The 20692-nt window shown below is 47.7% G+C and overlaps 1 long non-coding RNA gene across 1 annotated transcript in view; it reads left to right on the forward strand.

Annotated features, from left to right (window-relative positions):
- The first annotated feature begins 318 nt into the window (after nt 1-318).
- The window catches only part of LOC102375629, a 92962-nt gene continuing 72588 nt past the window's right edge, over nt 319-20692 (forward strand). Inside the window, exons 1-2 of the long non-coding RNA XR_324552.1 lie at nt 319-382; nt 18434-18536. This is a non-coding gene — a long non-coding RNA (uncharacterized LOC102375629). The remainder of the gene's footprint in view (nt 383-18433; nt 18537-20692) is intronic.

The raw sequence follows: 20692 nt of genomic DNA on the forward strand, positions 1-20692 counted from the left end.
AGCCCTATGTATCCCAACCCAACTGTCATTGCACCTGACTACAATGAAATGTTTTTGTAAGACTAGGGACATTTCATGCCCTCTGAAGAGACATTTGCTGCCTAGTGACGTTTAAGAGGTAAAGAAACCAAGATGAAGCAATAAAAAGACAACCCAAGGCACTAGAGCAGTGGTGCTCAACCTTTTTGTCTGCAGGGGCCTGAGTGGCAGTTAGGCAGCCTGCAGCTGCCTGCAATGCCAATTAGGCAGTTGCCTGATTGGGAGCAGGGCACAGCTGTGCTCTATAAGAGCAGAGCCCTGAACAACTACAAAGAGGTGGTTGTTTGCTGCCAGTAGCTGTGGAGAACACCATCTGGCTGTTGCTCAAAGTACCATCTTGGAGGTAAAAAGCTGGGATTATGGGGAAGAAGGAGACCCTGTGGTCCTGGATATGACTGAAAACTGCACCCTACCAGGGGTGGGTCTGTTTGTGGTAGGACAGTCCCCCAGAAATGCAAGGCCAGTTACAGCCCTGGTGACAGGTGAGTGTGGGGCACCTTCTAATGCCAGCCCCACATCCCTGGTGGGTGTGATCAAGCAGGGGGAGCCCAGACTTGCTGAGAGTATGGAGGCAGGGCCCAGGTTGGTGGAGGGATCTGTGCCAGTGCCCAGACTCCTGGTGAAGGTCTGAGGCTACATATAGGAGCCAGCATCAAGCTCCAGGAGGGTGAGGCCCTAAGCCTTGGGGAGCTATTAAGGAAGCTCCAGGGATAAGGGGATAGCTCAGGGAGGGCTTGGGGATAGGGCTGAGAGCTCTGATCCCAGAGAAGCGGTTTGAACCCTGAGTGTGGGGTTGGAGCCCAGTGTATGAGGCCTGGGGCCCACAGTACAGCCTCAGCAGTGTCAGTGGCTGGGAGGGGTGGTGAATACTGACCAGTGGTTGGCAACCACCTGCAAAGGCTGTAGGGGGGGAGGGAGGGTGGTAAGTGGCGACCACCCACAGGCACAGCCAGCACCATTGGATCCATGTGCACCCCTATGCATTGCCAATGAGCCAGGGTGAGGGTGCCGGGACTGAGCTCTGCTGGGGAGCAAGAGTCCTGTGTGGGAGTCCGGAGCTCAGGTCCCAGTACTAGATAGCTGGAGGAAACATCTGTGAGGCTTGGGATATAAGGGGAGGTTGGAGTCCTAAACATAGGCCCTTATTATCAGGGCAGATTAATGGACAGCCTCCCACCTGATTTAACATGAGATAATTAGTAACATCAAGGCATGGCAAGTGAGGAGGCTGGAAGCTGGCCCCAAGACTAGCAGGTGGGCCTATGTTTAGACCTGCTCTGGGATGCCCACTTGTTACCAGGGCCAGATGGGTAGTGCCTGGACCCTCTGTGGGACAGATGTGGCTGGTGAACCCAATCTGGTATCTGGGGTGTGTATAGTGAGGCCCCACTGAGAAGCATGGGCTAGGCTGCTTCCCCCACAAGCCCCTCCTATTCCAGCTGTGCAGGGAAAGGTGGCTTGGCTTGGCCCCAACCTGGCCCAGCAGGGGAATAGAGGGCAGACCCATCCTGGATCTAGCTCCATAGTGGAGCGGATGTGGCCCAATCCTGGGGAAGTAACCTAGCTTGAACTTGGCAGCATATGGAAGGGGGTGTGACCTGACTTTGATTTAGTAAGGGTGGGGAGGGTCATGATCCAGCTCTGATCCACTGGATGGGACTTGAGATTTTGGCAGCAGGTAGGGGTTGCAGTATTAACTGACACTGCTGCCCCACTGCCAAAATTCCTGATCCATGGGGAGCCCTATAGGCAAGATCCCAAAGCTCCCTGGGCTGCATTTGTTCTGCAGGCTGGAGGTTGAGCACTCCTGCACTAGAGTATGTATCTTAATATGAGAACAACATAACAGAAGGCTCTGAGTGAAAGGCAGGAGAAGCAGATTGGCTGCTCTCTTGGTGCCCCCCTCACTGAGCATGCCCAAAACTAGATTCTAAAGCATTCCCTCTACCACAGAAGCAGGCAATTATTTTGGGCAGAAGGCTGCTTACCAAAGTTTGGCAAGCTGTTGAGCGTTGCATCGGTAGCCCCACTCCTTGACAGGTGCCCTGCCCCCTAGTTGCAATCTTGTGACCAGAAGTCTCTCCCCTTGGCCCCAGAAGTACTCCTTTCAGCAAGGGGTTTTGCCATCTCGGAACCAGAAAAAGACTAAATTATGTTCTAAACATTGAATGTCTACAACTTTAATTTTATTATTCAAATATCTTGGCTTACATATAGTTTCATAGTTGGTAGGGTTGGAAGGGATCTGAGCAGGTCATCAAGTCTGACCCCCTGCCATAGGAAAGAATGTGGGGGTCAAACGACCCCGAGTGCTGGGGGTCAAACAACCCCGGCTAGGTGATTTGTCTAGCCTCCTTTTGAAGATTCCTAGGCTCACCCCTACCCTGGGGAACTGGTGGAATTGGTTCCAGCTCCTAGCTGCCCTGACTGTGAAGTAGTGCCTCCTGATGTCTAGCCTACACCTACTCTTGGTCAGCTTATGGCCATTATTCCTTGTAACTCCCAGTAGTACTCAGAGGAACAGGGACTCTCCCATTGCCTGCTGGTCCCCCTTGGCAAGTCTGTAGCTGGCCACCAGATCCCCTCTCAGCCTTCTTTTGTGTAGGCTGAACAGTTTCAAGTCCTGTAGCCTCTCATAGGGCCTACCCTGCTGCCCCTGATCATGCAGGTGGCCCTCCTCTGGACCCTCTCTATGCTATCCACATCCCTCCTGAAGTGCAGTGCCCAGAACTGGATGCAGTACTCCAACTGTGGCCTGACCAATGTCACATAGAGGGGGAGGATCACTTCCTTGGACCTGCTTGTAATGCATCTATGGATGGATGGCAAGGTATGGTTAGCCTTCCTGACTGCATCCTCACATTGGTGGCTCGTGTTCATCTGGGAATCAATAATGACTCCAAGATCCTTTTCTACCTCTGTGCTGATGAGAAGGGAGTTCACCAGCCTGTAGGTATGCTGCTAGTTTTTCCTCCCCAGGTGCAATACCTTGCACTTGTCCATATTGAAATGCATGCTGTTCTCATCCATCCACTGCTAACCTGTTTAGATCTAGTTATAGCCTGTCCCTCTCTTCTAGCATGCTCACTTCTCCCCACATCTTAGTGTCCTCTGCAGACTTGAACAAGGTGCTTTTCACCCCCTTGTCCAAGTTGCTGATGAAGATATTGAGCAGTGGAGGCCTGAGGACAGCCCTGGGGAATCCCACTGCCCATGTCCCTCCAGGTCAAAAATGACCTGTCCACCACCACTCTCTGGGTGTGGCCCTCCAGCCAGTTTGCGACCCATCTGACTGTGTAGGTGTCGACACCACAGTCGCCTAATTTCTTTTCACTTTTAATGAGGATGGGATGAGAGACTGCGTTGAAGGCATTCCTAAAGTTCAGAAAGATTACGTCCACCATGATGCCTGCCTCCAGGGCTTTTGTGACTTGGTCGTAGAAGGCAGCCAGGTTGGTCTGACAGGACCTGCCTCTAATAAACCCATGTTGATTGCCTCTAAGCATAATCTCCCCTGCTGGTCCCTTGCAGATTTGCTCCTGGATAACCTTCTCAAAGAGCTTCCCCAGGATCGAGGTAAGACTAATGGGCCTATAGTTTCCTGGGTCCTCTTTCCTCCTCCTTTTTGGAAGTGGGGACCACACTGGCCCTTTTCTAGTCCTCTGACACCTCATCAGAGCACCATGAGTGCTCATAAAGCTGTGCAGAGGTCCCATGATGACCTCTGCCAGTTCCCTTAGGACTCTGGGGTGGAGATCATTGGGACCTGCTGATTTGAGCATGTCTGGACCCTCCAGAAGTTCCCTGACCTAGGTCCTCGCTGACCCTGGGCCTGACTGCGTCTCCCTTGGGTCCGTCTGGATTCCCTGGGAGGGGGGGAATGTTCCTGTTCCTGCTCAAACACTCCATTTTTCTGTGTAGTATACATGGAGGTGATTGCACAATAGTTAAAAATGAAGTCTTACTCTTGTATATTGTGGTGGGGTGGGAGGCATGGTGGGTGGGTATAGGCTTGTGGGGAGCTGTTGGTGTGTGGGTCGTTGGGGTGGGGGAGCATGTGTGGGTGGGTATGGGGCTTGTGGGGGAAGGAGGGTAGCTGGGGGGTGTGAGGAGACATGGGTGTGGGGGGTCTGCATATATGTCAGTATGAAGAGGGTGTGTGGGTGCATGTGTATGGTGGGGTGTGCATGTGGGACTTGGTGTATGAACATGCACATATGCATGCACACTCTCTCTCTCATTGCTCTCACTTTCTCTGTCTACCCCTCCCTCATTGCAGGGACACCTGCACACATGCACTTCCACTCCTAGCCCTAGGTTACTAGTATGCATGCTCCTGCAGTCCAGTGATGCATCCAGGATGTGGTGCTGGAGCAGCTGGCAGGCATGCAGGGAAGCAGTGAAAGCTGTAGTAGGCAGAGGTTTCTGGTTGGGGGTGAGGGGGCAGGTCTGAGCTGGCCCTGCTTCTGAGTCTTGCCAGCTTCCCTTGGATCCTGCTGCCCCTGGCCCCTGTCATCTTTGATGGGCAGCTAGGAGCAGATTTGTAAAAAGTTTAGAAAATTTATATTTGGGTCCCTGTGGGCCAGATGGAATAGGCCTGGCAGGCTGTATTTTGCCTGCCCCCGCTTTAGCAGAAGTTGGGGGTTTGGAAGTGCAGTACTTCTACAAGAATGAAGATGTGCACATTGCTGCTGTTCAGCATGTCTGCCATATGGTAACTGCCATTTCTGACCCAAATGAGCCAGCATTTCTTAAATCGAAGCATTTTAAAGCTGACACTGCAGTAGCTTTATTAAGCATGTCTGCACTGCAGGCAGATTCCTACAATGCTGACGAATCTTCCAAAGTCCTCATCCAGCAAGTATATGGTACAGCACATACCAGGCTTGGTATAGAACATGGGATGGAATTTCCAAGGTCAAACTCTTCCTTCAGTATCTCCAAAGTCCTGGTTAGAAATAAACAAGAGTGGCCAGAGGCAGAGTAAGCTTCTTTGGTGCCCTGAGCAGAATGGGCTGGGGGTTGGCAGGACAGAGTCTTACCTGACACAATACAGGCTCCCTGCGCACCATTGCTGGCTGTTGCTGTAGCAGCCCAGTGGTACAGACTCCCCAGGGGTCACCATTCTGGCACCCCTTCTAAATCAGCACTTATAGCTAGTGCCCCACTTGCCCCTCCCCCCCCCCTTTTAGAACCGCTACTTGATATAGCCTTGCAACAGTGTACTCCTTATCTGGATTCTTATTCAAAGGTAGAGCTCTACGAGCACTTTGTCTCTGATTCTGCTGTCTTTGCTTGGGTGAAACTTGATTTTGGTTTTTAGCCTGGGCAAGGATTGCATCCCCTTGGGATGAAAGGGGTGTGTGTACATGCACATTCACCAAAAGATAATGTTTCAATATGAGCCTTTAGATTATATACATGTATACATATAATGACTAGCCAAACACTAAAATACAGTTTACCAAACTGTAAACATGGAATTGTAGGTTGCTATGAGTCTGAATTTTTAGTCTGTTGGCAAAAATCCAAGCCTCAATCATTCACTGCCAGTGTAAATTCCCTTAACAGTGGGCATATGTTGTGTAACTATGAAGAGACTGTTCAGGCCAGCATGTTCAAGTGGGTCTAAGAGAGGATATGGCGATACAAAGGGAAAATCCTCTTCTGCTATAGATACTGCGTGATCACAGGATACAAGTCCTAATTCCTATGAGGATGGAATGTGCTCCAAGAGAGTGCATCGCTTTTTAACATGCACAACTACCCAGCTCACCCTTCTTAATAAGATTTTAATTTTTCCTTCACATAATTACTAGTTAATGGGAGGAGATTGCATAGTAGGGATGTGCAACATTTTGGTGGCTGACTTGATTCGGCAGCTGAATCTCTGAATCTGAATCAAATCGGGAGACAAATTAAAAGGTCCCGATGAAACCGGAAGTGGAAGCCTCCAAATCAATCTGGTGCTGCTTTGGCCATAGATTGAACAGGCAGCAATCCTCATCACTCTGGACACGGCTGCCTCCAGCTGGTAAGCAGAGTGGAGAGGGAAGGGGTTTGGGGGGAGCAGCAGATCAATAGAGGATCCCTACATAGAGGAAGGGATTAGGGCTGGGACAAGCTGCCCAGCTGGGGCAGAGGGCACACAAGACTCGGAAGGGGGTGGAGAGGTGTAGGATGCAGGCATGGCAGTGCTGGGAGCAGGGGGCTATGCCCTACTGCTGCTTGCCCAGCTGGGGCAGGAGGGGTGTGCAATGCAGGTGTGGCTCCCTTCAGATGAAAGGGGGCAAGTGGCAGCAGGGCATAGCCCCCACTCCCAACCCCCCACCCTGGCTGAGCAACCAGCAGTAGGGCATAGCTTGCTGCCTGCCCAGCTGGTCAGGGGGGCATGGGATGCAGGCGCAGCTGCTGCTTGCCTAGCCAGGGTGGGGTGGGTACAGGATGCGAGCATTGCAGCACTAGCAGTGGAGGGGGCTATGCCCTGCTACTGCTTGCCCCCTTCCTGGAGCAAGCTGTGCCTGCATTGTGCCCCCTGCCCCCCAGCTGGGCAAGCAGCAGCAGGGCATAGCCCCGGCTCCCGGTGCTGCCATGCCTGTGTCCTGTGCCCCCTGCCCTGGCTGGGCAGCTTGCCCCAGCCCCAATCCCTTCCTTGCTGTGGGGGTATCTGATCTGCCCCCCCACCACGTCCTGTCCCTTCCCTCCCCACTCCACCCACCACAACAGATTTACCAGCTAGAGGCAGCTGTATTTAGTGTGGTAAGGACTGCTGCCTGTTTAGTCTATGGCTGAATCTCTGGATCTGATTCAGCCGAACTGAATTGGCAGAGTGATTCGAGTCTCTGAATCAAATTGCTGTCCTGCCAAATCCAGAGCGAATACTTGCCACTTTGCCCAGACCTATTGCATAGGTGACTAAAGTGTACCAATATCTGATCAGCTTCCCAGAAGGCAGGCTCCTGTCACAGGGCAGAGCTGAAAATCTTGACCAACTGAACAATTAGTGGGATGATTAATACCCCACAGCTGACATGCAGCAAATGTTTGTGGAACAGTGATTTGGGCAATGGCAATGTTTCCAGTAAATGAACCCTGGCTGATTATTGAGAGAGAACTTGCAACAATTTTACTATATTGTCTCAGTGGAAGAGTTAGTACTATTAGTGGGATGATTTTAAATTCAATTCAGGCAAATCCTGAAGTGTCTGAATGACTATTCAGGGGGTCTCTCTTCCCCCAAAATAATGGCTTTTGTGTTCTATGCAGAATAGTTCAGTAAAGCAACACTGTCTTGTATGGATTTCCAGATGCTACGCTAAAGCATTCACGGGGAGCATCTACGCGTGCATATTAATACGCTGCGATAAACTCCAGTGTGATCATTATTGCTCCCAGGCGGACATTTATGTGCACTCCTAGGATGGAAGCATGTTGACCCAGGTCAGAGAAGCCCAAGCTGGCAGGAGGTCTTGGGGATCAGCCTGCCAACCCGGGGCTGTGCCCCCCCAACTTGGCATGTTGAGGAGGAGCTGACTGGGGACAAGAGAGCTTCAGTAGAAGGGCTAGCCAGCAGGCAGCCCCCACACTGAAATACCCTTGTGCCTCAGCTAGCCCCTCCAGCATCTACACCTGCACTGCTGCAGAGTTTGGGGGGGTGCTCTTGTTTTCTTACTTGGCAGCAGGATAGGACTTGTAAATTTATAAGCAAGTATTCTTGTGTAAATATTTGTATTTATACAAGTAAGTATTTACAAGTCATGTCCTGCCTAACTCCAGCCTAATAGGGCACATGTGTAGATGCAGAACACTTACTGTGCAACTAATTAGTCAACTGTGCAGTAAAATCTCATGTAGACATGCCCACATTGTAGTAAATGGATATTACAGAGAACAATTGTAAAGGGATTTGAAAATCATATTTGTCTGTATGTGGCATATGCTGTGGTCAAAAGTAGCACTTTAAAAATAGTGAGGAAAACACTTTTTTTCATTTTGGTTCCTTTGTGTATCTGACCGCATCATGTATATAGTTCATATAATGGGCACAGATCAGATGCACAGTCTGGATCACTGTTAAAGTTGGCTCATTTGAACTGCATGCGTCTTGATATGAGAGCCAAATGCAAGGAACCAGGAATGTAGGTCACGCAAGAGGACTGGATAGAGGGGTCATTGGTGACAACCTATTGAATTTTCACTCCCTGGGTAATGCTGAAGAAAAGAAGGGTAAAATGATCCTTGAATGATATGCAGGGGGATATCAAGTTGAAGGGAGAAGGAATTGCTTCCATTTGTAGCAAAGTGAGTGAGACCATTCCTGGAACGCTATCCAGTCCTGATATGTTTTAAAATGTGGATGTAGTAAATTTGGAAAGTGTTCAAAAAAGAGAGAGAAACACTATCTGAAAAACGGAGAACTTGCTATTGTAGTGAGAGCTCTAAGAAGCTAGTTTATCCTAGAAAAAGTTAAGGGGCTACTTGGCCACAGTTTTTAAAAGTACCTAAATGGGGAAGAGTTTACTAACATATGCTACTTAAATAAGCAGAACAAAGTATTATAAGATCCAATAGTTAGGATTTAAAACCAGACAAATTCAGACTAGGAATACAGCACAGGTTTTTAACAATGAGAGTGATTATTGGGAATAATATACCTAGGGCTGTAACTGGTGCTTCATCACTTGAAGTCTTTCAGCCAGACAGGATCTCTTTATAAAAATATGCTATGGCTCAAACAAATGTTTGGGAGTTGATGCAGAAGTGACTGAGTGGGGTTTTCTGGCTTTTGTGTTGCGTAGGAGGCCTCATGGTGCCTTTGGGCCTTAACCTATGAACCTATATTTGGTTTCATTGTGGGGGTTTGTTTTGTTTTTTGGGGGTTTTTTAGTTGATCCTGCAAACTGTTTTCTTCAAAGAAGTGCCTTCGTGGTGCTCATTGCAGAACTGAGGCCTGGCCAGTTTCTTCTTTAGGCCTTTACATACATTAAGCAGAAAAACAGGTGTATATTTTCTTTAAACATTGTTTTAAAGAAAAAGGTCTGGACATATATTAAAAGTATGCTCAAAAGCTACAGCAATTTTATTTTGAATTAATCCATTTAAAGAGAATCAAATAGATGCTGTCCTTTCTGAAGTCTGTTTGTTACTTTGGAGAAATAAAATAAAAGGCGAGACATGGCCAAATTTAAGTGTAGATTTCCCAGCAATCTTGGTAAGAGTCCTGAACCAGGGGAAAGTATGGGTTAGCAGACAGATTTCCTTCAGTGTTTGTTATAGTCTGATATCACTACTTATACAGCATTTTTTCCCATTCTATGGAAAATTGTCCAAAATGTGTCAGCAACACCCCTCTCTCTCTTTGATTGCAACAGGGGATTTGAATTGTTACATAACGTGGCCTTTTTTTTTCTTTCCTTGTAAGGGTGACAAATCATAGTTTGGGTTCTTATGTGAAAGGGGATTCCCCTTTTTCTTTCATATGTTCATGTTATTTAAATGCCAGTTGGTTCTAGCCTTCTAAGTTTATATGAAAAGAATACTCTGTCACTTGGGAAATAGTACACCCCTCGAGAGACTTGTGCAAACCATTTAAAGGCAGTGTTGACAATGGGTTCTGTTGTGCTCGATAGGTGTCTTTTTAAAACCTCAATTTCTTAATTTGCATTTTGAGCCTCCAATCCCAGTAATCCCATTCACACATCAGAATAAAGTTGGTCTTTTTCCATTTTAACAAGAGAACTCCGCTTGACAGGAAGCGGGATCACTTAGTACAAAAATAAGGATGATCAAGTTCTGTTTTTTATTTAAGCCAACAGACCCACAGGTAGAGCCAGCTACGAAGCTGTGCAGTACAGGGTGAGAATATAATCAAGTTTTATTTCTAGACTTTATCACAACTTCTTATGGAACTGACAGCTGTTTTGTCAGAAATGCTAGTCATAATGACTCAACTTTCCTCAGGAATGTGTCTGTCTAAACTTTTATCAGATGCCAGACAGGCTGGCTAGCTGGCCTGCTTGCCTCCCAGATTTTCTACCAAGCACCAAACTTCTTTGCCTTGTGGATTCATGGTCTCTCCAGGATCCCCAGCCTGGCAAGCTGCTGGCTTGCCTTGCTCACAGCCTGGCAACAGCCCAGGCTATCCGTTTCCCCTGAGATGACTTAGAAGCTAGTTGGAATGCTTCAAAAAATTCCATTCTGAGGAAAAATTAATGTTTCCAACTTCCAATTCAGACTTAAAAAAATCAGCAATGCAAAATATTCTGGAAGAAAGTAAAATTTAAATAAAATGTAAAGCTAATGAAATTTAAAAAAAATACTATGCTTAAACTTCAGGGGCTAGATTCTTCACTAAAAACTCTAATGACTTTTGTGGTGTTTGAAGAACGAATTTAACCTGAAAAATATATTTACTGAACCCAGTTCTGCTAAAAATTAAACTCATGGAGATCCAGTAAAGTTAGTGGCTTCAAAAAAAGTTCTGGTGTAACTTGAGAGCAGTTTTGACCCACTGATGGCCAGATAATGATACTTGCTTACATGTTACTATGTTTATTCCACAACTATACCCAGTTACTTCAGTGGGAATGCTCGTGAAATGACTGATCTTTGGGAAGGCTTATCATCCCCATCCAGCTGGCAGTATGTTTTGGTACACTAGTCCTGGCCACTTAGGGCCCAAAAATGGGAGACATGGAGTAAAGACAGTGACAGGAAGCTATTTATTTAGCTGTAAACCCTTAAGTCTTAGAAGTTGTTCTGCATCTTTTAACAGTAAACTCCCTTTACAAAACTAGAATGATTGGCAGCTAGCAGCATGACACACTCTTGTCTGGTTGAATAAATGTGTTTATCTGTACGATACCATTAAATATTTTGGTACAGGTATAAACTGCCACAAAATCGGAAGTGCAACTAGGTAAAAAGGAAATTTAGTTTTGTAGCTTTGCTTCTCCTTCTAGGAAAAAAAAAAAAAAAAATCAGCTATTCTCTTAGGCAAGGGACAGAAGTTATGCAAACTAGTTTTAAGTGAGCTGAAACTAGTTTAGTTTAAACCTTCAACAGAACATAAGTTCAATGCACATAAATCAGTTTCAAAATAGTGGAAAGTAGTTTAAAATAAACCTGGTTAAATGTAGTATCAGACTCAAACTAATTTATGGAACTTCTATCCCAGACCCCTTCCTGGTTCAAGTTAAATCACAGTCCCCCAGCATCCCAGGATGCTCTGCAGCCCTGGATTGTGCTGTGCTGACTGTTTGAGCAGAACAGGGTTGGCCCTGCCCCTCTGCTCTCTAGCTAGAGCAGTGAAGGCTGGCTGGCAAGGGGGTGGAAGTGGGAAACTTGGCTGGGGACACAACCTGGTCTGCCTGGCAGGGGCAAGTTAGCCCCTGCCAGACTCTTCCCTGCTGGAGTGGGTGGGGTGGGGGCATGGGACAGCAGGCTCGGGCAGAGGGGGATTAAGCTCTCTTAACTTCCCCTCTCTCACCAGCATGGGACCCCAGCTGGGGTCTACCCAGCCTTTTCCCTCCTGCTTGTGGCTCAGCATGGCCCTGGACCCCCGGAGCCCACCTCCCAGCCAGAGGGCAGTCCTGCTGTACTTTCCCAGCTGCCAGGGTTGGGGCTTTTGCTTGGGGCAAAGGCCAGATCAGGGGGAGGCAGAGGAGCAAAACCAGCCCCAAGCCCAGGCAGGGACATGCACAGAAAGATAGCAGTAGTAGCGGCTCCACCCTAGATGTGAGACCCGCTGAGCAGTGCGACCCGCGCTGGGTGGGGAGGGGGAAGCTGCTCCTACCTACCCTGCTTGGTTATAATCATCTTGGTCTGGTGCTGGTGGAAATTGAGCCAGAGAAGCCAGTTGTGCAAAAAGACCTGGGCAGCCGAGCCAGCCACACAGAGGGTATCCAGTCTGCTACAGGAGTCGGCCACTGGGTAGGGCCTATAGAGGCCAGTGGGGCCTGCCCTGGCTAAACAATGGCTGGCCACCAGGTGGGCAGATGGCAGTAGCAGTGGTGGGAAAGCCACCCGGGGACAGCATGGAACGGTAGGAGTAGCACCCCATGTTGGGCACCTGGTACACAGGGTTTAAAATCATAGAAAATTAGGGTTCTAAGGGACCTCAGGAGGTCATCTAGTCTAACCCCCTGCTCAAGGCAGGACAGTCTCCAACTAGATTGTCCCTGTCAAAGCTTTGTCTAGCTGAGTAGGTTTGTTTGTTTGTTTGTTTGTTTGTTTGTTTGTTTGTTTGTTTGTTTGTTTGTTTTTAAATCCTTCCGTTTGTTTGTTTGTTTGTTTGTTTGTTTGTTTCACCTGAGGTGCTGCCCAGGCTGCTGGCTGGCCCTACTGCTGTAGGAAGACTTAGAGGTACTATAGTTGGAATAAAATCAGGTTTGTTTGTTTTTGTTTGTTTTTGTTTGTTTTTGTTACATATATAAAATAAGTGTTTTTAAGACCAGGCAAATAAAATGGAGCTGGAGGGACTGTTCCTCTGGCACAATTCTCAGTTTGCCTTTCAAAACTATCATCCTTCCTGTCTCTCATAGGCCATGTTCTTCTCTATGTGAACTGAACAGCATGACTGCTATATGTGTCAAGTTATCCTTGTTACCTGTCTTCCCTAAACAAATGTTGGTGCCTCTCAGTGAGTTGGAGATCGTTAACTCTGAATTTTTTATACATAGCAGGATATGGGTTGCCATCTGTTATCCTGGTTAAATGGTATGGAGTTCTTTAGAGGCTAGTGCTTCATAGTGACTGCAATGATGTGGAAAAAAAGAAAAATCGTTATTTCTAAAATGAGCCAGAAAACAACTATTTTATTTTACTTTTGGAAGATAATTTTATTGAATAGCTTTCCAGAACGTATTTCACTGTCTGTTCTAACTTTGAGGCCCAATTCTTCATTGTTTTAAGTTCCCTTTACATTACTCTAGAAGTGTAGAGGGACCACAAAGCCAATGCTCCTAGCCTTTTTATAATTCTGTAAGCCTAGGGATGATGCTTGGCCACAGTGATGCCTCTGCTATTCCCTGCTTACAACAGGGACTAAGTAAGGGGAACTGACTGGAAGAATGAAAGCTATACTGATACAGGGAGACACAGGAGGCTAGCCCAACCCATGGGGCAGTGCTGGCTGTAGTGGTGCTGATGGCTGTGGTCTAGTCATCTGCCACTTTGGCGATTGGCTCTTTGCACCCTTCTCCACCCCCCACCCCCCCTTTCTTCCACCATTCCTCCCAAAGGTGGTACTCAGGGCTGCTGCCCCAGTCTCACCCTCAGTTACACTACTGCTGTTACACAGCTGAACTCTGGCTATTCTTGGCTGCCTGAGTGCCCATTAGAGTCACAGATGGCCAGAGAGATGTAAATTAGGCTATGTACGGATGTTTGGGAAGGTTAGATCACATTAAAAATGGCCATCCAATCTAACTTGGGGTGCAAACGGGAATGTAGCTCCTCACTTTTAAGTGCGAACACTTTGCAGGAAGTGTTCTGAGTTGCAACAATCCCCTGGACCAAACACAAGTTCACAGTTAGTTCCAATGGGAAAGGGAATCTAGCTGCTGCCTGCCAGCCTGCAGCCAGTTTCTCCTAGCAATGGCCCCTGCTCTTTGCCAGGCTGCAATGTTTTCAGAATGTGAGGTGAGGGGAAAGGGAGCTCATTCCAGGGGTTCCCTAGCCAGTGCTGAAGGATGAGGTGGGTGATAGTGGAGTTCCCCCCCACCTTGGAGGGGGGGCCCCAATAACCCCACCCCACCCTCCAGCCAGGGCTGAAAACCCCCCAGACTGAACTCCCTTTGCTCCTCCCCTTCTCACCCCACTTTTCTGAAAATAGCTTGAGGCTGGTAGGCAGAACAGGCTGAAGTTACAGGAGATGCTTTGTTTTGAAAAGTCTTTATCTGACCCCTTATGCAATGAGGCCCCTGGCCCCTGCCCCCAGATGAACACCTTTCTGCATGGACCAGCCTCCTATGTGGACTACAAGCCTGCCAAACCACCTCTGGTGCTGTTTTTACTCGTATTTGCTGGTGCTGGAGTACATGTACTTATCTTTTAATAAACCAACTAAGTAGCTGGAAAAAAGTTCTTTGTGAACTTTCAGGCACGAACACTCTTCTTCAGGCAATGGGAGACTCTGGGGGGGGGGGGGGTGTACATACACACACTTCTGTCCATGCACGCACAGCATGTGTACACACACACACACACACACACCCTACTTGTCCATATACTAGGAATGGAATCTGGTCTCCATTAATTTCTCCACACGAATAGTGGTGTGAATCCATTAATTTCAATGCTCAGCTGTCTTGCATGGGTGTAAATAAGAACAGAACAGAGTAATTCAATAACAATTCTTATTCTTTTTTTTACTAGGGACCTAGAATACAGGCTAACTTCTGAGGCAAACGCATGCAAAACATTTTACTAAGACAACATAATTGTTAACAGTGAAACTGAAAGGAATACATGTTTAATCGTATCTTTAGAGAGGTGAATGCAAGGAAAACAAATGTTTTTGCAAGCTGCTAGAAAGAAGGGAGCCTGAGATTGTTTTTGCAGGAAATTGTGCTGAAGTGGTGAAAGTGCTTCTTGGCAATCTTACTTTTGTCCAGTCTAAGGGAAAGCAGAAGAAAATCAAATCCACTCCAAAAGTCTTTGATTTGTAGAATATTGAGAAACGGAAGGTATAGGCCTTCAGTGTCAGCATCGGAACTCATGGGAATGGAAGTTGAAAGATAGCTGTTAAGGATATTCATTCTTTGACATTCTTCCAGACTAACTAGGCCTTGGATTTTCTTGCTTCCAGTATTTGAAAGGCTCAGGAGGTCTGGGTTCATTTCCTGTCTCTTCCTCAGGCTGTGTGTGTCACCTTATGCACGTCATTTAATCTACCCAGCTTCTAGCTACAAACTCATCTGCTTTTAACAACCTTTTTCCTGATAGTACTAAAGAATAGTGGTGCATCTACATGTGCATTAAGACACTTTTTCTAATGTGCATTAAATTTAGTACCTCCAATGTGAAGTATTAAAGAAATGCATATTAGGCTGCCTTATTGTGCAGTAATGAATGTGCACAGTTTAAGTGATGCTTAATGCACAATGGCCTATTTTACTGAGCATTTGTGTAATTGCATGGCTTTTTACATGACACTTTAATGCGCAGTAAAATAGGCTACTGTGCATTAACGCACATGTGTAGATGTGCCCAGTGTCTCTTAAGCTTACAAGGAGAATGAAATGAAAAAGTCACTGTTAGCACTTCAACTGTGGTTGGGTTTTTTTTTTTTTGTTTTTTTTTTTTAAGGCACAGTGTAGGCCAGACTTTCTCCTTATAGTGAGACCCTTGTAACTCAATTTGAGAAAAATGAAGCTAGAAGTCTTAGGAAGGAGAATAAGAAAACCCATTAATAATCTAAGAATGCTGTAGAAAATGAAAGGATACACCAAAGAGCAGATTTAGGTTGGACATTAGGAAGAACTTCTTCACAGTAAGGGTTGCTAGAACCTGGAATGGGTTTCCAAGGGAGGTGGTGCTCTCCCCTACCCTGGAGGTCTTCAAGAGGAGACTGGACAGGCGCCTAGCTTGAGTCGTCTGACCCCAGTGCTCTGTCCTGCCCAGGGCAGGGGGTCAGACTTGATTACCTGTTGAGGTCCCTTCTGACCCTAACATCTATGAAAGAGGAGAAACTCTTAGAACTAGCTATGCAAACTTGTAGAATAAAATCTAATGCATGGCTTTTGTCTAGAATCTGCCTAGTCATCTTTTCAGTCAGCATAAATCTGAATAATTCTGAGTAATCAGCAGAGTTATGTTAGTTTGCACCACCAAAATATCTAGTCCAAAATGTTTTGTATAATTTGCAGAGCCATTCTGATGAGATTGACAATTTATAGAGGCATCTAGCACTAATACCTCTTAGTGGTGAAAATGATATTTCACTTCTGTGTATTTTATAGGAGTAGAAAAGAAGGTAATCAATTCTGAAGGCCACACCTCCATGAATAATATGGCCAAAGTTTGCTATCTTGCTTAGCAGCTGCTAAGTGATGGTAAATGTGACTTGACTTCCAAAGATTTTGAAGTACTTCAGCAATTGCAAGCCAGAAACAGCCCATAATCTGCAATTAAATTCTCGCCATCCCAACTAAAAGATTCTTGAGACAAATTTGCAAAGTCTCTTGAGGAGGTATTTGAGAAACATATTCATTCTAATACCTGTGTATTGCTCCATTTGCTGATGATTCAAACATGTCTCTAACTGAGAGAGTTAGTATGCAGCAAGTTTATTCAGGATGGGAGAAGTTTCTATGTGCTTTGCTGACAGCAGATTAATAAAGAGAAACATGGTGTCAAACAGGAAATAAAAGGGTTTCAGGAGCTGGGAAACTCAAAGAGAACTCAAATGTAGTGGGAGTTTCCTTGAAAATAGAGCAGCAGTGAATATGGGCTATACATAGAGTGTGAGGTTTAGGCTCCCCTTGTTATCTAGTGCAGTGGTTCTCAACCTCTCTTTGTACTGGGACCCACTTACAAAGATTGGTGGCTTGTCCTGACCGACACATCTGTAGCCCTGCCGGTGCCTGCCCCACAGCCCCCCACTGCCCTGCCACAGCCTTGGTGCTTGGCCCCTCGACTACCTTCCCCTAGTGCCAGCAGGCACCTGCCCCCCCCCCCCCCACACACACACCCCACATGCATGCATGTACACTCTGCCCCTCCAACCCCTGCTTCCCATACACTTGCCTTCATCTGGCTGCTGGCCATGCCCCAAGCAGCCCTGTGGCAGGGCACTGGTTGTGCCTACCACTTTAAGGGTCTGGAGCTGGCAGCTGCCGGGTGCCTGATGAAGGCAGTCATTTTGGATCTGGGGCTGCCCATATAAACAGGGCAGTTCTGCTACTGGGGGCCAGGCAACAACATCACCTGGCCGGAGGGCTGCTGGTATCATCTGGAGGTAAGGGAGGAGGTGTAGGGGATGGTTTGGAGGCTCCTGGTCCTGAATACGACCTAAAACTGCACCCTGCGGGGAGTGGATGGCTTGGTGGGGCTCCCAGTGGCGTGGGAGCCCCCAGGAAATGCCAGGCCAGTTACCACCCTGGTGAAAGGCAGGTCATGGCGCCTGAACCCTTAGCCCCCACAACCAGGTGGGTTACCCCTTGTTTGGAGGACCTGGAAGGTAGACCCCCAGAAAGTGAGAAAAGGCCATAGTTTCAGGCCTGTCCGGACTTGCCCTGACTGGTCCATGCTGGGGCTAGGACCGGAAGGGTCAAAGGGCCAGGGGCCCACCACAAGGAACGCCCAAAAGCTGTGTGCCTGGGGTCCTGATTGGCCTGGAGGTGGGCGAGGGCTAGTGAGCCAAAGGTCCCAGGGGGGTGGGGGGGAACCACACCCGGAAGGGGAAGCAGTTCGGGGAGCTATGCTGCCTAGTATGAAGGCAGACGAGACTGCCTGAGGAGAGGATTCTAGACCGGGTTCAATCGGTGGGATTCTGGGGCCCAGAGTGGGGCTGGTGAGAGTGAGAACATCGTGATGCCATCAGCGAGGCTTGGGCTGCAGTGGAGGGGAGGAATGGAGCTGCAGATAGCACCCCCTGGCATTGGGGCAGGAAATGGGCAGCCTCCCACTTTATTAAGATCAATTAAACAATTAATTCCAACAAGGCATGGCGGGTGAGAACGCAGGTTATTAGCCTGGAAACAGGTGGACAGGCCACGGTTGAATCGGCCCTGAAAAGGCCCCCTGTTACAAGCCCCTTGCAGGATGGAACACTGCCAGGGGAAACCTGTGCTTTCATGAGTTTTTCTAGCAATTGCTCACAACCCTTTGAAATATTTATTATAACCCACTTTTGGGTCATGACCCACGGGTTGAGAAATACTGGTCTAGCGCATCAGCCACAACTACCATTTTGAGTTCTTGTTACCAGATCTGAAGAGACTAGTCCAAACATTATTTGGATTTAAAGACTTTTTAAAAAAACTTTTGCTATTTAAGCTGCAAAAGGTGATGGCATCTTCTTGTTTTTGTTGATGCATTTGAGGAGACCATAAAATATTTTGGAGGCACCTTTTAGTCCAGCGCACAATGTCAGGCAACAATGAAAAATTGTTATTTAGCTAGTACAGTGAGACTACAGAACAGAAACTGAGTTAAAGGGAGATATGCCCTGAGTTTGTGACGCTCTTTAAGAGTTCCAAGCAGTCATATTTATATGCGCATATTTCACAATGGAAACGGTCACTTCAGTGACTGAATTCCTTCTTTTTTTCAAGAAGTGAAATGTATTAGTGTATACACTATACCGATGTATTAGTGGAACTCACCCCTGCTAAGAGCAGGGCAGGGGGGTTTTTTTGTGTGTTTAAACTATTTATCCGCTTCCTTCCAGGATATATTACTTTGTAGATTTCCTGTCCTGAACTGTTGTGTGGTTGACTCTTCAGCGTCGAACTACAGCTGCATTTCATCCAACAGGCATCTTCAGTCCAGAGGTAACTAAAGTTTATTTAAATACTTGTTTTTACATGTATGGACAAATTATTAGGGATTTTGCAGCTGAAATGCAATTAATTTAAAGATTTTTTTTTTTTTCCCCTTTGGAGGAGTGAACCCTTTAAAATCTAGTGGCAGTAAAAACCATGGTCTCCCATGGACTTTTTCAGAAACTCTGAGTTCCTAGCCTCTCTGAAAACCACATTCCTGTGTGTAGCTGCTCCTGTGTACGCCAAAAACTGTTTGTCTGAGGAAATTTCATTATCTTCCTGCAACTACATTATCAATTAAGGTCATTTTACCAATTCACCTTCTGATAGTCAGTATGTTCACTTACAGAGTGGGCCAATTACTCCTGCTTCTTGCTGCTATATGTTATCTTTCATTATAAAATTAGAGATCCACCAATATATTAGTCAAATCTCAGATTGGCACTGATAAAATAAAAATTTACATTATCAGCTTTTTTTTTTTTTTTGGCTGGTGTAGCCAATTTAATGTCACCAATAAATGCCATGTGCATGTGTGCAGCCACATGCATGCACATGGCCAGGAATGCAGTTGGGCAGCTCAGACAGCAGCATCCTGCCAGTAAGTCTGAGGGGAAAGAGGCATGGGGGAGGGAAGGGGTGTGCGGGGACAGATTGAGGCCCCCATGATGAGAGAGGGAGTGAGGTAGCGATAGGGGCTGGGGCAGGGGCTGCCCAGTCAGGGTGGTGAATGGGACCCTGGGGCCAGAAGCAGGATAGAGCCATGGGAGGCACATCCAGGGGACACAGGGAGTTGGGGAGGTGGTTCCCCACAGCTGTGCACACACCCAGGGGAGGTATGGGAGGCATATGTTCCCCTCAATTTGTGAGAGAGGTGAGGGCAGGCTGCTCACTGTGGGCTTGGGAACGGGGAGAGTCTCTGGGCTGGGCTTGGGGCAGGCTCAGCTGCATGGGTCAGGCAGTGGCATTGGGATGGTTGGCTATGGGGGGGATATGGGGAATTTTGGGGTGACAATAGCCCTGCCAACCCCCCCCCCCAACAGCACTGCCTCTGCTCAGGGCACTCTGCTGTGCTGCATTTTTCCCTTGGGAGCCCTGCACTACAGGGCAGGCAGGGGTTGTGTGGCTAGGATGGGACTTCCAAGGCAAAGGCAGCGAAGTGGAGTGCCCCAAGCAGGGGTGAAATGCAAAACTCTAGAGGTCTTGGTTTAGAGATGACGCCTTTTATTACGCCAACTAAGAAATTGCAAAAAAGGGGTGGCACGGGGGGGGGGGGCTTGGGAGGCTGTAGCCACCCCTCCCAGTGCCGTTGCTGCCCATCCCATGCAGCTGGACCTGCCCCGCTCCCAGCCTTGGTCCAGCCCTCCACCAGGAAGAGGCTGGGGCAGCCCCCCTTGCCCCATGCACAAATCTGGGGGCACATTCCCCCCCCCCATACCTCTCCTGAGGGTGCTTGCAGTGGTGTGGAGCCACCCACCCCATCCCATGCCACCCCTTTTTTGCAAAGAAAGAAAGGGGGAGGGGTTGCGCTCTATGTCAATGAGCATTATACATCGACCCTCATCAAGATGGAATCGAAGGATGAGGAAGTAGAAGGATTGTGGGTTAGGTTACATGGGGGGCAAGGAGAAAGGGATTTGGTGGTAGGGGTCTGCTACAGACCCCCACACCAAGGGGAAGAATTAGATTTGGGGCTCCTGAGGCAGCTCTCAGGGACCATAAAAGCCAAGGAGGCGGTAGTCATGGGGGACCTAAACTACCCAGACATCTGCTGGGAGACACAGACGGCAAAGTCCCACCGTTCACGCAGGTTTCTAACCTGTGTACAGGACCTCCACCTGACACAGGAGGTACACGGTCCCACTAGAGGGAATGCCTTACTTGATCTGGTATTGGCAACGGGGGATGACATGGCTACCAATCTGTAGGTCCCCTACCATCTGGGGGACAGTGATCACCTAATAATAGAATTCTTCATAAGACGTCGAGTGGGTAAGGTAACTAGTAGGGTGAAAATGCTAGACTTTAGGAAAGCTGATTTCAATGAACTCAGGCGATTAGTCAAGGACGCACTGCAGAGTAGGAGTTTTGAAGTGATGGGAGCCCAAGAAGGGTGGCTGTGCCTTAAGGAAATGATCCTTCGGGCACAAAGCAAGACGATCCCC

Source organism: Alligator sinensis, unplaced genomic scaffold (genome assembly GCF_000455745.1).
Source record: "Alligator sinensis unplaced genomic scaffold, ASM45574v1 scaffold258_2, whole genome shotgun sequence".
NCBI lineage: Eukaryota > Metazoa > Chordata > Crocodylia > Alligatoridae > Alligator > Alligator sinensis.